This window comes from Polypterus senegalus, chromosome 18, assembly GCF_016835505.1.
Source record: "Polypterus senegalus isolate Bchr_013 chromosome 18, ASM1683550v1, whole genome shotgun sequence".
NCBI lineage: Eukaryota > Metazoa > Chordata > Cladistia > Polypteriformes > Polypteridae > Polypterus > Polypterus senegalus.
This window is the reverse complement of record NC_053171.1, coordinates 11961356-11976296: the sequence shown is the minus strand read 5'-3', so window position 1 is coordinate 11976296 and position 14941 is coordinate 11961356. Positions and strand designations below refer to the sequence as shown.

The window sequence follows — 14941 nt, the reverse complement described above, 5'->3', positions numbered from 1 at the left end:
ATGAACGAAGATCCATAGTCATGTGGAATAAATTAACAAGTAGTGTGGTAGAGAGTAGGACTTCAGAGACTTTGAAAATGTAATTTAATATTGTTTTGGAGAATTTAGGAGAGCTGGATTGGTGACCTTGTTGGGTTAAATGAACTGTTCTCAACACAATTGTTCTAATGTTCCATTGAGACAACAGCAATAAGCACTGGGCCGTTCTTGTAGAGTATCTGTATACATCAGAATGATCAGGCTTTGTTTAGGGATTTTGAGCTCCCCAAATAAATGTTTAAAGATAAACGCTGTCACTGATAGGAATAAGCAAATCAATTATTCTTTTTAGAGAAATGAATAAAACGATAGTTTTATTTGACATATTATTGAACATCAAATAGAACACCGTTTTTTTCTGTCAGGAAATGGAAACATATTCTAAGACCGGCTTAATCCAGTTCAGGATTGCAAAAGACTGAAGCCTAATCTGGCAGCTCTAGAAGCAAGATAGAATTCAGCCTCTTCAAAATTCTAGTTCATTCATCTGCAAGAAGCTGGCAAGTCATGAAATTTTTGGGGTATTGAAACAGATGGTAAATGATTTTTTTTTTATATAAGAGAATGAGGTCATATTAGACTATAAAAATCAACCCATCCATTCATTCTTGCATTCATCAATTTACAGAACCCACTTAGTCCTATCACGTCCTAATGAGCTGAATGACTTCCGGCCTGTCACTCTGATGTCACATGTGATGAAGACCATGGAGCGGCTGCTGCTTCACCACCTGAGGCCACAGGTCCGCCACGCCCTCAACCCTCTGCAGTTCACATACCAGGAGAAGGTGGGAGCGGAGGATGCCATCATCTACATGCTACACCGATCCCTCTCCCACTTGGACAGAGGCAATGGTGCTGTAAGAATTATGTTTCTGGACTTCTCTAGAGCCTTCAACACCATCCAACCTCTGCTCCTTAGGGACAAGCTGACTAAGATGGGAGTAGATTCACACCTGGTGCCATGGATCGTGGACTATCTTACAGACAGACCTCAGTATGTGCGTCTCGGGAACTGCAGGTCTGACATTGTGGTCAGCAACAGAGGAGCACCGCAGGGGACTGGACTTTCTCCAGTCCTGTTCAGCCAACATACATTGGACTTCTAATACAACTCGGAGTCCTGCCACGTGCAAAAGTTCACTGACGACACTGCTATCGTGGGCTGCATCAGGAGTGGGCAGGAGGAGGAGTACAGGAACCTAATCAAGGACTTTGTTAAATGGTGTGACTCAAACCACCTACACCTGAACACCAGCAAAACCAAGACGCTGGTGGTGGAATTTAGGAGGCCCAGGCCCCTCATGGACCCCGTGATCATCAGAGGTGACTGAGTGCAGAGGGTGCAGACCTATAAATACCTGGGAGTGCAGCTGGATGATAAACTGGACTGGACTGCCAATACTGATGCTCTGTGCAAGAGAGGACAGAGCTGACTATACTTCCTTAGAAGGCTGGCGTCCTTCCACATCTGCAATAAGATGCTGCAGATGTTCTATCAGACGGTTGTGGTGAGCGCCCTCTTCTACGCGGTGGTGTGCTGGGGAGGCAGCATAAAGAAGAGGGACGCCTCACGCCTGGACAAACTAGTGAGGAAGGCAGGCTCTATTGTAGGCATGGAGCTGGACAGTCTGACATCCGTGGCAGAGCGACGGGCACTGAGCAGACTCCTGTCAATCATGGAGAATCCACTGCATCCACTGAACAGGATCATCTCCAGACAGAGGAGCAGATTCAGCGACAGAATGAGGAGACCCCACACTATGCGACTCTTCAATTCCACCTGGGGGGGGTAAACATTAACATTATACAAAGTTATTGTCTGTTATACCTGCATTGTTATCACTCTTTAATTTAATATTGTTCTTTATCAGTATGCTGCTGCTGGAGTATGGGAATTTATAAAGTATCTATCTCTCTCTCTCTCTCTCTCTCTCTCTCTCTCTCTCTCTCTCTCTCTCTCTCTCTCTAATCCTCTCCTCTCCCTCCCTCCCTCTCTCCCTACCTTAAACACCCTACCTACCGAGTATGAATTTTCTCCATCACACTAAATAGTGAAGAATGGAGAGTTACAGTTATATTAAGAAGTCTTTAGTTATACGGTCTCAGATGAAATGTCTGCCAATGCTAGAGATGTTCCGTTAGCCTCAACATTAAAATCAACCGTGAACAATCATTACACCAGCATAGCATACTCTTACTAGAGCTGCTCTTGAGGTTAATCTGATTAATTGTTAGTATTTGTAGCAATTGTGTTGTTTGACTTTTATGAAGTTGTTATTTTTTCTGTAGTGATAGCAGTCCTTAGAGTAGAATTGTCATCACTAATGATGGGCCCAAGTGTATATTTTGTTGTGTTTGCCAGTGTAATGAACATTTTGCCTCTGTCCTGCCTCAGTATTGGATTTCCAGAGAAACAGGCTCAATATCCAGTTAGTCAAGACCAGGCAGTATATGCAGAAACTAGATTTATGTTTCCTTTGTTGTCATTTGGTCTTATGTTAATATAATCCTGTTTCCCATTTAATTATTCATATTTAGGCACATTAGGAGAGTAATTAATAAAAAAAGGCTTTTGATTTTAGTATTTGTGTATATTGCTCTTTTGTTACAGGATATTTTTGTATTTCACTTTACTTGTCCCTCTGTGAGCCTCGGTATGTTTATAAGTTGTCTCTGCTCCTTTTAGGACTCATTCCTGCATTGCTGCCAGTGTGATTGTGATTTAAATCGGTATAAGAGGCTTTGAGAAATATTTTGTAAAAGTGTACAGTGTTTTATAAATGGAATTGTAATACTAGAGAAAAAAATGTCTAAAGAATGTCATAAAATAATGCTGGTATGACAACAAAATGAATTTTTGAAAAACATTTAGGCAGAGGATGTTCTTATTTTGAAAGCTTTGATATATTAGATCAGTTCTAGGAAATATGACACATTGGCTATAGCTTCTTTGAAATGTCAACTCTTTTTGTTCAGTATTTATTGCACTTTGGCCAAATAAAGAAACATTAGCAATATTAAGATGTTATGATAATCATTTTATTTAAGTGGTAGATTAAGTACTTCAATGGTTTGTAATAAAAGTCCATCTCTCAAGCATGCATCTCTCTAAGAAAATGTTAAGTTTAAAAGTTTGCTTTTGTTTTCACAGGATACTGACAGTAGGTAAGTTTATTAATCAATCTGCACCTTAGCAACTGAAATATTTTCTGTTGTGTCATACATTATAATTTTAACATTAATAGGTTTTGCAGTTTGCTTTTAAATATCAAGTAAAACTAAGAAATATATGTAATGTATTTTCATATAAATTTTGGTTAAAGGCAAACTGTTCATTTGTAACGCAAATTGTGGGATGTGCAAAGCTGAAGAGTCCTCAGCCCCTTTAGCTTTCAAAAATAGCATCAGATGTTTGTATTTCTTGTCTTGGTGTACTTTTGCATTTTTTTTTTTAATTAGCTCCTTTTACACATCCCAGTGCTTTTGTATCAGAACTTAAATAAGATAAACTACTTTTAACTTTAGCACTTTCCTACAGTGAACAAACAGTCCATCTCATTTAACAGACTCAGGACTACAGTACAGGTGAGGAGAGGAATGAAGGTCAGTAGGACCACCAGGACAGAATACATGAGGGGGGTCAATCGAATGGTGAGGATGAAGGGAGTAGAGTTGGCGAAGGTGGATGAGTTTAAATACTTGAGATCAACAGTACAGAGTAACGGGGATTGTGAAAGAGACATGAAGAAGAGAGTGCAGGCAGGGTGGAGTTGGTGGAGAAGAGTGTCAGGAGTGATTTGTGACAGACGGGTATCAGCAAGAGTGAAAGGGAAGGTCTACAGGATGGTAATGAGACCAGCTATCTTATATGGGCAGGAGACGGTGGCACAGGAGACAGAGCTGCAGGTGGCAGAGTCAAAGATGCTAAGATTTGCATTGGGTGTGATGAGGATGGACAGAATAAGAAATGAGGGCATTAGAGGGTCAACACAAGTTGGGAGACAAAGTCAGAGAGTCAAGATTGCGTTGGTTTGTACGTGCGGAGGAGAGATACTGGGTATACTGGGAGAAGGATGCTAAGGATAGAGCTGCCAGGGAAGGGGAGAAGAGGAAGGCCTAAGAGGAGGTTTATGGATGTGGTAAGAGAGGACATGCAGGTGATGGGGGTGATGTAGCAAGATGACGAGGACAGAAAGATATGGAAGAAGATGATCCGCTGTGGCGACCCCTAACGGGAGCAGCCCAAAGAAGAAGAAGAAGGTCTACAGTACAGTAGTGTATATTCAGTTTTTACATTTGGAGTGCAGACATTTTAAGTGACTTCATCAAGACTACATTGTACTTCAAAGAGACAGATTAGTCCATCAGACTTTGGTTTATTGTCCAATGCCTTACCCACCAAGACTACACTGCCAGCATAAAACAAAATGTTATTATTTTCCTTCCACAAGAAGCTGAGCCACTTCTCAGAAGCCCTTAATATGATTTGATTAAAAAACTGTTGTATTTGTCTGGGAACGTTACATTACTGAGAAAAATCAAATGGTACCACACTCTGCTTGTAAACAAAAATTCTTTTGCAAACAAAAGACTCTTATAATGTAGCATTTAATTGAGTTTTTATTTGTTAGCGCAAACATCATTTGAAATACATTTTTTCTTCAGTTTTATAAATTTACTTTTGCTTTTAAAGACATTACAAAGTTATGTGGGCTGAATATCGAGTTCATTGTTCAGTTTCTTAGAGTGTGACTTTTTTTTGGTGCTATCTAGTTTTCTTCCCTCAGCGCAAATGTTCATTCAAAATTCAGTCAGTCAGTCAGTCAGTCATTTACCGACCCGCTATATCCTAACACAGGGTCACGGGGTCTGCTGGAGCCAATCCCAGCCAACACAGGGTGCAAGGCAGGAACAAACCCTGGGCAGAGCAACAGCCCACCGCAGGTGATTCAAAATTGCTTATTTCAATACGGATTACAATTACTGGCCAAAATGTGTGGCAATCCATGTCAGTGAGATATGCAAGTAAGAATTTCACCGTACTCTGTACATAACAATAAATTTGAACTTGAACTTAATCCATGTCAGGACAGATTCAGTCACATGTCTATATGTACTGTAGTTATACAAAGCCAGTCTTGGAGTTGCCAGTCAACGTAACCTGCACATGTTTTGGACGTGGAAAGAAAAAAAAAAAGGATCTGGAGCAAACCTAGAAGACACATCCATTCATCCATCCATCCATCCAGTATCCAACCTGCTATATCCTAACCACAGGGTCATGGGGGTCTGCTGGAGCCAATCCGAGCCAACACAGTGCGCAAGGCAGGAAACAAACCCCGGGCAGGGCGCCAGTCCACCGCAGGGCACACACACACACACCAAGTACACAGTAGGGACAATTTAGAATTTCCAGTGCACCAAACCTGCTTGTCATTGGACTGTGGGAGGAAACCGGAGCAGACACGGGGAGAACATGCAAACTCCATGCAGGGAGGACCCGGGAAGCGAACCTGTGTCTCCTAACTGCGAGGCCGCCATCTAGAAGACACATGAGAGAAAATGCAAGGTTAATGCAGACATTGTCTATACTGGAATTTCAAAACATTACTGATTGAAAATGTGAGGCAAAAATGCTAACATCTGTAACTCCAGCACACGACTCTCAGTTCATTTGTGACATTTTCAGTTCACTTTTTTTCTTTAATAGTGAAGTTGGACAAGCTTGGTGTTGTCAGACCAGGCCCGAGTTTCCAAGTAGAAAAACTGACTTGTAGGGTGTTCCAGTGAAAAATTCCACCTAGGAACATGGAAATTCTGACTTCCCACGCGTAAAAGGAACATAGCATTAGTTAAAGTAATGGTGTGTATAATTGAATGGAGCAAAACAGCAAGGGAAACAAACGTATGTCACCCACCACCACAAAGTGCTGTGAAAAAATATTTGCCCCTTTCGGATTTCCTTTGCGACTGGAAGTTTTGTTCACATGTTTAGTCAGTCATTGTCCAACCTGCTATATCAATCAATCAATCAACATTTATTTATATGGCACATATTCATACAAAAAAATGTAGCTCAAAGTGCTTTACCAAATGAATAGAAAAATAGAAGACACAATAAAAAATAAACATAAGTCAACATTAATTAACATAGAATAAGTAAGGTCCGATGGCCAGGGTGGACAGAGAAAACAAACAAAAAAAAAATATAAATATCCTAACACAGGGTCACGGGGGTCCGCTGGAGCCAATCCCAGCCAACACAGGGTGCAAGGCAGGAAACAAACCCCGGGCAGGGTGCCAGCCCACCGCAGGGCACACACCCACCAATTTAGAATCGCCAATGCACCTAACCTGCTTGTCTTTGGACTGCGGGAGGAAACCGGAGCAGACACGGGGAGAACATGCAAACTCCACACTGGGAGGACCCGGGAAGCGAACCCGGGTCTCCTTACTGTGAGGCAGCAGTGCCACCACTGCGCCACCATGCCGCCATGGTCACATGTTCAACCAAAATTTAATACCAGATAAAAGTCACCTAAGTGAACAAATAACACATTTCAAAAAACGTATTTCAGCGACTTAATTAACAAAGTTATTCAACATGAACTTACCCTATGTGAAATGGAAATTTACATGAAATGATTTAAAGGGCTAGTTACGATTAATTGATTGAACACAGCCAGGCGTGAACCGGACCAGCAGAGCGACGTTGCAATAAAAGAAATTTCTGCAGATATCAGAAAAAGTTTGTTGATATTTGTCCGAAAATTGATACAAAGACATTTCTAAGGCTTTGGTAATTCATCCACTCCATAATAAATATTTAGTAGCTATTCTCAAATAACTATTAGCTAAGAGATGAAACACACTCTCTTTTATCGTAATGATTATCACTAGAGTGACAATGGAAAGTAACAAAGTTAAATGTTTACCAAAAAACACAGAGACCAAGGCACACACGGAATACTGCGCCAGATCAATTGATGAAACAGAAATGATCCTCTAGTACCACAGAGAACAATGGGTAATCTGACAAAGACGAAATCCTAATTCTCAGAACAGATAACGGGTAACTGGACAAATATGAAATTTGAATTCACACAATCTGCGGTGGCCTGGCGCCCTGCCCGGGGTTTGTTTTCCTGCCTTGTGCCCCGTGTTGGCTGGGATTGGCTCCAGCAGACCCCCGTGACCCTGTAGTTAGGATATAGCGGGTTGGATGATGGATGGATGGATGGATATCATGACAATGAGGTGTACTGGTATGGTTGAGAATGTCTTACGGACAATAAAATAAAGATTGGGTGACGGTTTGAACAGTCATCTCCCATTACGTGTAAACTTCATAATGTTCCTAGAATTCACACAATTACAGTTCGAAAAATCTTTTCTAATCATTGTTTTTATATTTATAGTTTTTATATACAGCATTCTACTAGTACAGGTATCTTTGTTACCTGAATTTAATTGTAGGTCATTTCTTGATACCTGTAACTTAACTCTTGACTTATAGTTATAGCTGATTTTTATTGTTATATATTTATAATAACATATCTAAATGTAGAGACAAGAAAATGACAACCAGAACATCAAACATATCTAATTCAAAAGAAAATATCGATTTGTAAGGTTTTGTTTTAGGTCATAAATATGACACCAAGTCTTGCATGGCATGATTTTTACAGTATGTAGGCCAGCCGTTACGATATAATATGTCATATGACTTTGTGTATTATGCAATCTGCAACCGTTATTATAAAAGTACTAGAGGGCTTTGCCCCCTGCTTGCTTAGCTTGCCCACCAGCCACTCTCTTCGCTTTCCGCTCGCGTTGTTAAGGCGGGGGGGGGCTGAACGCTCGCTAAGGAGATGCGGTCTGATCAGCTGCTGCTACCGAGCTGCGTGTTCTGCTTGTCGCGCCACGCGTCGGTCATTTAAAAGCAGCTGTCCTTTTGTCTCACTGCCTGGTCTCGTGGGACGTCAAAGTGTCTCCGAGAAAATCACATATCGTCTCTCCTTCCAAGCCATCCAAGATTTTTATTTTATTTTTTATAGAGAGAAACCATATGGCCGTGGCCATGAAAAACAAGCAGAAATTTGTAGCGTCAAGAAAACAAAATGGCATTGTGGTGACATTACCGGACACAACGATCAAAAAAATCTAAACAACACATAAACGTCCAGCAACAAATACAAAAATGAGATAAATGCACACCAATACTACACTGTGGTTCATAACCCTCTTCCATGCAAAGGATGTGCTTTTACTTGCACACCAGTTCATCAACCATTAGGTAAGGAAATGCATCCTGCGTTAGGCAACATATCCTCTTTATAATCGTGGCAATGGACGAGTCACAGTTATGTTCTGACATTTTCATTTTGCCTTTTTGTACATTGATATAAGCTCCTCTTTAATATTTCAGATTGCAGTGGACAAATATCATTATTCCTGACATTTAGCAACAAGATGGAGACTACATTGCCAATAAAACATTTACTGTATATCTAGCCTAAGCATTTCATTATATAGCTCTATGGAGGACTTTTTACTTATAATTCTTGATATAAAGACCAACACGATCTGACATTCAGAACTGGAGTCACCGGTGATAAACACTTTTAATATCAGCATCACTGGAAAAGATTTTCAATATTGTGTATCGTTTCTGGGTCTTAATTAGTCAGCTTGGTTTTTAGATGATGCTGTAAACCAATAACATAGCGACCTAATTGATACTTAATTAATTTACTTACTTAATTTAGTCAAGGCAGGAATGAATTCTGAACATGTTGCATTCCATCACAGAGAGCGTTACTAGTCTACTTAAGCTGCATATGAGATGACACTGAAGTACCTGTAGTAGGTTAGGAATACGCGCTGATACGGCACATTGGCTCAACCGCCATATGACAAACCAACTCAGGATCGCAGATTAGGACCCAAGGGCAGCCATGCAACGGGTGACACCTCAGCACCACACCAGTTCAGATGGATTAACAAAAAAAAATAATCATGAAACTGGTGAGAATGAGCTAAATTGGACATCGCCCAGGCTCAAATTTGAACGCAGAAGTCTAAAGCAGTAAGGCAGCAGTGCAAAGCCCTACGCCACCGTGCCACTCCATAACAACAGCACGCATTGTACAGGGTGGGCCATTTATATGGATACACCTTAATAAAATGGGAATGGTTGGTGATATTAACTTCCTGTTTGTGGCACATTAGTATATGTGAGGGGGGAAACATTTCAAGATGGGTGGTGACCATGGTGGCCATTTGGAAGTCGGCCATTTTGGATCCAACTTTTGTTTTTTCAATAGGAAGAGGGTCATGTGACACATCAAACTTCTTGGGAATTTCACAAGAAAAACAGTGGTGTGCTTGGTTTTAACGTAACTTTATTCTTTCATGAGTTATTTACAAGTTTCTGACCACTTATAAAATGTGTTCAATGTGCTGCCCATTGTGTTGGATTGTCAATGCAACCCTCTTCTCCCACTCTTCACACACTGATAGCAACACCGCAGGAGAAATGCTAGCACAGGCTTCCAGTATTCGTAGTTTCAGGTGCTGCACATCTCGTATCTTCACAGCATAGACAATTACCTTCAGATGACCCCAAAGATAAAAGTCTAAGGGGGTTAGATCGGGAGACCTTGGGGGCCATTCAACTGGCCCACGAAGACCAATCCACTTTCCAGGAAACTGTTCATCTAGGAATGCTCGGACCTGACACCCATAATGTGGTGGTGCACCATCTTGCTGGAAAAACTCAGGGAACGTGTCAGCTTCAGTGCATAAAGAGGGAAACACATCATCATGTAGCAATTTCGCATATCCAGTGGCCTTGAGGTTTCCATTGATGATGAATGGCCCCACTATCTTTGTACCTCATATACCACACCATACCATCAATTTTTTTGTTCCAACAGTCTTGGAGGGATCTATCCAATGTGGGTTAGTGTCAGACCAATAGCGGTGGTTTTGTTTATTAACTTCACCATTCACATAAAAGTTTGCCTCATCACTGAACAAAATCTGGAAGCCTGTGCCTGCATTTCTCCTGCGGTGTTGCTATCAGTGTGTGAAGAGTGGGAGAAGAGGGTTGCATTGACAATCCAACACAATGGGCAGCACTTTGAACACATTTTATAAGTGGTCAGAAACTTGTAAATAACTCATGAAAGAATAAAGTTACGTTAAAATCAAGCACACCACTGTTTTTCTTGTGAAATTCCCAATAAGTCTGATGTGTCACATGACCCTCTTCCTATTGAAAAAACAAAAGTTGGATCCAAAATGGCCGACTTCCAAATGGCCACCATGGTCACCACCCATCTTGAAATGTTTCCCCCCTCACATATACTAATGTGCCACAAACAGGAAGTTAATATCACCAACCATTCCCATTTTATTAAGGTGTATCCATATAAATGGCCCACCCTGTATTTCGAAAATTCAGACCACATCTCTTTTACAGAACAACAACAACATTTATTTCTATAGCACATTTTCATACAAATAATGGAGCTCAAAGTGCTTTACATGATGAAGAAAAGAGAAATAAAAGACAAAGTAAGAATTAGAATAAGACAACACTAATTAACAAAGAATAAGACTAAGGTGGTCCGATGGCCAGGGAGGACAGAAAAAACAAAAAAAAACTCCAGATGGCTGGAGAAAAAAATAAAATCTGCAGGGGTTCTGAGGCCACGAGACCACCCAGTCCCCTCTGGGCATTCTACCTAACATAAATGATCAGTCCTCATTGTATTTGGGGCTCTCGTGGAAGGACTTGGTAATGACGGTCACGTGGACTTCTGGCCTTTAATCCATCAATGTAGGAACATCATGGTGCTTTGATCAGGTGGTGGTGGCGCAGGTCGCCACCACAGAAAACCAGAAAAAGAACAGCAGAGAAAGTAGGGGTTAGTACGGATTTTGAATATGAATACCATGAACAACAATGAAAATTAATTGAATAAATAGAGCATCAGGATTAAACTAAGATGAAGCTATGAGAAAGCCATGTTAAAGTAATATGTTTTCAGCAATGTCTTCCCCGTACCCACAGACACAACAGTGTCCCATAAACACAAACAAAAAAACACAAAACACTCTGGTCTTCACCACCACTCCTTCCGGCAAGCGTTGTTGTCCTCCTCCTCCCAACTCTGGCTCCTGGAGTGGTGGCTGCTGGTTCCTTTTATAGTCCACCCGGAAGTGCTCCAGGTGCTTGATCACCTGCTTCCGGGTTGCACTTCTGGGTGTGGCTGAAGAACCACCCAGACGGGCTCAGGAACCCTAGCATTACCCCCTGGTGGCCAACCTGGGTCCTAACAGGGCTGTCAGGATCCCTTGCAGCACCCCCTGGTGGCCACCCTGGGTCCTAACAGGGCTGTCAGGATCCCTTGCAGCACCCCCTGGTGGCCACCCTGGGTCCTAACAGGGCTGTCAGGAACCCTTGCAACACCCCCTGGTGGCCACCCTGGGTCCTAACAGGGCTGTGGAGAACTCCATCTCCCATGTAGCCTTGTTCCCTGGATTATATGTAGATGGGGCATCCCGGCTTGGCATCGGCCCTGGCCGTCCGTCACAGCATCAGTATCTCGATGATGGGTGTGCGTCTGTCTGTGTTGTCTGTGTCTGTGTGTCATAGTTTCTTTGAGTACAGTCTAGAGCTAATAGAGCTAAAATGGGAAAATACCAAACTCGAAACTTAAGCCTGCTATGAGATGACAATATGCTGATTAGTTTTTGAAGCAAATCGTGCAAGAGAAAGAGACACTCTAGAGGATTCCTCTGATACTGTAATTCTGCAATTAATTATGAATTCTTCTCGTCAATTGGTATCGTAATGATCTATTTTATGATCTGAAATATCAGCATCAAAGCACTAAATGATTACTTAAATGTGATAGAATAGTTTGGGTAACTTGCAAAGTCCACTGATGCTCACATCTGAATTTTTGTTGTAGGTTTTCAAAATGATTACATCACCTGTAAAGTTTTGTCTCATATTAATGAACCCAAGAGCCTTTCGCGGTGAACGCTGCGTTGAAGTACTTTAGAAGTTCAGTCCAATTGCTTACACATTTCACAATAAAGCACAGAAAAGATAAGAGACTTGCTCAGCGCTTCACGGGCATTCAGTGGTGATAATTGAATTGGCAGCCTTGTAGCCTGTAGTCCAATTTAATAAGCACTTTCCCGAGTAATACAGGATATGTTGCATACAATGTTAATATATAGGATGTTAATCTAATCCACCTCTTGTATAAAACCTTTCATGTAAGTCAGTTTTTTTTGCAAAAATTCAAATTTGTTTAGTTTTAAACAATAAGTGAATTAAATCACAACAGCTGTTAGTGGAGCGTTTTAAAACTACAGTCATTTTTAGGACAAATGTCTTAGCTGGGGTGGCACGGTGGCGCAGTGGTAGCGCTGCTGCCTCGCAGTTAGGATGTAGCAGTCAGGGGCCGCTAAGATACACACTGTCAATGTGGCGGTGACTTATTTATTTTAGTGGAGGAGATCCCAGGGACACCCCCAGCCTTGGATCGACACACACACACTCACAACAGAGACCAAATAAAGCACAATGGGAACATTAAACAATTAAGAATATAATGAAATGAAATGAAAACAATAACACCACCCCTGACCCCTTGGGCGATGTTACATTTAACATAAAAACACAAACACCACACAGCAAAGTCCATTGAAAAACCAAACCGGATGAAATGAGAGGTGACGAGATCTGTATGTTAAAAGGGAAGAGAAAACACAGTCCTACCGGTAGTTACTGAAAGGATGAAGACGGATGGATGTTTCAAGAGCGCCAATGAATCCAAACACAGTCCTCAGTGCACAGGTAGACAGGCGATCCCGACCCCAACAAACGAATACACTCCAGGAACACAATGATTAAATATGGCTGAATTAACAACAACAACATTTATTTATATAGCACATTTTCATACAAAAAGTAGCTCAAAGTGCTTTACATAATAAAGAATAGAAAAATAAAAGACACAGTAAGAAAACAAAATAAGTCAACATTAATTAACATCGAATAAGAGTAAGGTCCAATGGCCAGGGTGGACAGAAAAAAACCTCCAGACGGCTGGAGAAAAAAAATAAAATCTGTAGGGATTCCAGACCACGAGACCGCCCAGTCCCCTCTGGCCAATCTACCTAACATAAATCAAACAGTCCTCTTTGGATTTAGGGTTCTCACGGAAGGATTTGATGATGATGGTCATGTAGACTTCTGGCTTTTAGTCCATCTATCATTGTTGGAGCATCAGGATGCTTTGAGTAGGTGGTGATGGCGCAGGTCGCCACCACAAAGAAACCGTAAAAAGAAACAGAAGAGAGAGTTGGGGTCAGTACGGATTTTAGAGCCACCATGAATAGTTATTATGATGAATTGAACATACCGAGTATCAGGATTAAGTTAAAGTGAAGTTAGGAGAAGGCCATGTTAAAGTGATGTGTTGTCAGCAGTTTGTTTAAAGTGCTCCACTGTATCAGCCTGGCGAGTTTCTATCGGTCAGCTCGTATTCCAGATTTGAGGTGCATAACAGCAGAAGGCCGCCCGCCCGCCTCACCACTTCTTTTAAGTTCCGCTGTTGGAATTCTAAGGAGACACTCATTTGAGGATCTGAGGTTACGATTTGGAGTGTAAGGCGTAAGACATTCCAATATATACGATGGAGCAGATTATTTAAGGCTTTATAAACCATAAGCAGTATTTTAAAGTCAATTCTGAAAGACACAGGTAACCAGTAGTGACATCAAAACTGGAGAAATGTGCTCGGATTTTCTTTTCCCAGTTAGGATTCTAGCAGCTGCATTCTGCACTCGTTGCAAGTGATTGATGTCTTTTTTGGGTAGTCCTGAGAGGAGTGCGTTACAGTAATCTAGTCGACTGAAAACAAAAGCGTGAATTAATTTCTCAGCATCTTTCAGTGATATAAGAGGTCTAACTTTTGCTATGTTTCTTGCTGTCCTAGTGGTCTGATGAATATGCGATTTAAAATTCAGGTCAGAGTCAACAGTTACCCCTAGGTTTTTTACTTCTGTCTTAACTTTTAATCCTAATGCATGAAGTTTATTTCTGATAGCCTCATTGAATCCATTATTAACAGCAGGCAGTCCGACAGATAAATGCAACACTCGACATACAACAACAACAAAAACAACTTTTTCTCTTTTGGCCACCTGCCCTCATTTTAACCTCATTTGACCACCTTTGACCCCAACAGCCCCTGCATGGACTGCTGGGAGATGCAGTTCTTACTGATAGTAGCACTGCTACAAGGAGACCTGGGATCACTTCTTGGGTCCTCCCTGCGTGGAGTTTGCATGTTCTCCCCGTGTCTGCGTGGGTTTCTTCCCACAGTCCAAAGACATGCAGGTTAGGTGCATTGGCGATCCTGAAATGGCCCTAGTGTGTGCTTGATGTGTGGGTGTGTGTGTGTGTGCCCTGCATTAGGCTGGCGCCCTGCCCAGGGTTAGTTCCCTGCCTTGTGCCCTGTGTTGGCTGGGATTGGCTCCGGCAGACCCTGTAGTAAGGATATAGCAGGTTGGATAATGGATGGATGGATGGATGTCTTAGCTGCCAGGCTGAACCATTAATAGTAATAATGCTAACTGGACAGAAATTAGAGTCCAGTGGCAACTAGGGCATAAACTAATTGTGTAAAGTAAAGCAGAAGCATATTGTCAAGTTTTGCGTCATTTTGCAGTTCAACACTGAATGCTGTTGCCTAACAAGCTTGCTGGATAGTTTTGGTTTGGTCTTATTGCTGTTTGTGCAACAAGTATTAATAAAATGAGGCGGACAACAAAACAGCCAAAAACAAAAGGTGAAACGTCAGAATCTGAA

At 41.6% G+C, this 14941-nt stretch overlaps 1 long non-coding RNA gene across 3 annotated transcripts in view; it reads left to right on the top strand.

The window, feature by feature from the left end:
- LOC120518327 overlaps window positions 1-761 on the top strand; it is a 133149-nt gene extending 132388 nt beyond the window's left edge. For all 3 annotated transcript variants that reach the window (XR_005631229.1, XR_005631228.1, XR_005631230.1), the window contains one exon: window positions 668-761. This is a non-coding gene — a long non-coding RNA (uncharacterized LOC120518327). The remainder of the gene's footprint in view (window positions 1-667) is intronic.
- The last annotated feature ends 14180 nt before the right edge of the window (window positions 762-14941 follow it).